A 1,866-nucleotide genomic window follows, 5' to 3' on the forward strand; every position below is an offset into this window, starting at 1 on the left:
GATGCGGGGACCGCGGAGAGCTACGAGCGGGGCGGAGAGGAGGAGGAGGAGGAGGAAGAGGAGGAGGAGGAGGATTAGTTTCTTTAAAGTCAGTGTCACCCTCAGCATCTGCTGACCTTTGACCCTGTGACCTACACAGGTGAGGCTGTGGGGCAGAGACGAAACAAACAGCTGCCGATGTGAGCGATGACCTCGTTGACCTCCTCCACCGAGGTCAGACACAGGAGCCACGGACCGCGCTCGTGTTCTAACAGCAGCTACACACACACACACACACACACACACACACACACAGTGTATTCAATAGAACAAACAACTAGTTGTGTTTCATCTTTGTCTGTGTTCCTATGAGGTCAAAGGTCAGGTCAGAAATAGTTCGATTGGTTGAATCCCACCGTGTCATGTGTCAATCACTGCGTCTGTGGGTGAGGTTAGAACGCCTCCTACTGGCTGACTGTAGAATTACACATGAACTGACCAACAGGATCCTGGGTCTGGATCTCTGCAGACCAGTCTACGTCCAAGTGGACAACAGCTGCCACTACAGACGGGTGGGTGTGTGTGTGTGTGTGTGTGTGTGTACCTGTGTGGGTTTCATGCTGCTGATTCCCTGTAGATCGAGGAAACTGAAGGACTGTTCCACCTGAAGACGTGACATCACACCAACATCAGTGACATCACTGATCTAGGTCACGACTGGACTGTCAGTCCACAGACCAACAAGATCCATCAGTCAGGACCAATGACAGGACAGAACACAACCACGTGACTGACCTTAGCTGGGACTCGAACCGTCCAGGAACGCCCTGTAGGAGGTCAGGGCCTGGAACCACAGTTTGACAATGACAATTAGACTAGACCATGTGGTCCACGTGGACCACGTGGACCAGTGTAGACCACGTGGACCACATGGACAAGAGTCACAGATAAAAACAGGTGAGAAACACTGACACCTAGCTGCTGTTGTTGGTACTGTGGTAATGTGGTTAATCAGTTTGATCGACAGGAACCATTTTTAGCACCAAGAACTGATGACATGAAGAGAGAACTGTTGGAGGAACTGTTTCAGAAAAATCGGTTCTGAGAAGAACATGAAGAAAAGTGTCCCACATTAGACACAAACAGGAATCTGTGTGTGTGTGTGTGTGTGTGTTTCCACGTTCATGTTCTGACAGGATCTGCTGAATCCTGGTATGTGGAGGAGGAACATGTTGGTCTCAGGGTCCTGGGCCCACAGTCCTGGTCTGGTGGTCTGGGTCCTGACCCATGGGCCGTGTCTCAGTTCTGGGTCCAGTGTTGAACTCAGTCTAGTCCTCGGGGGGACACGTGAGACTCACCAGAATTTTGTTCTCCACCTTGTCACCTTTGACCTCGACCTGGACCCTGTGCCTCAGGTTTATTTTGACCTTGTGACCCACGGCCTCCCGTACACTCTCTGTAACAGACACACAGGGGGCGGAGCTTATCACAGATGCCTCTGACCGTGACATGTTTGATGGGGGGGTGACACGACCCCCCCATCCCCCCCCCACTGTAATGTGCTACAGCTAATGGTGCCTTCAAGTCTGGGACAAACGTCGGAATTTCTAGTCTTGAACTGAAGCACAGACAAAAATATATAAATATATAAATATATATATGTACACGATGTGGATCTGGATCAGGATCAGGATCAGGATCTGGATCAGGATCAGGATCAGGATCTGGATCAGGATCAGGATCAGGATCTGGATCAGGATCAGGATCAGGATCTGGATCAGGATCTGGATCTGGATCTGGATCAGGATCAACTCCAGCTTCAGTGACAGAAACTGTTCACATTGTTATGGTTACTGTACAGTGGTATTTCAGACAGCCCCCCCGACC

General features: G+C 50.5%; 1 pseudogene; it reads right to left on the reverse strand.

The window, feature by feature from the left end:
• Positions 1-1,866, reverse strand: part of LOC103393813 (F-actin-uncapping protein LRRC16A-like) — a 16,071-nt pseudogene that overhangs the window by 9,101 nt on the left and 5,104 nt on the right.

The sequence above is a fragment of the Cynoglossus semilaevis genome, chromosome 18 (assembly GCF_000523025.1).
Source record: "Cynoglossus semilaevis isolate Cse_v1.0 chromosome 18, Cse_v1.0, whole genome shotgun sequence".
NCBI classification, from domain to species: Eukaryota; Metazoa; Chordata; class Actinopteri; order Pleuronectiformes; family Cynoglossidae; genus Cynoglossus; species Cynoglossus semilaevis.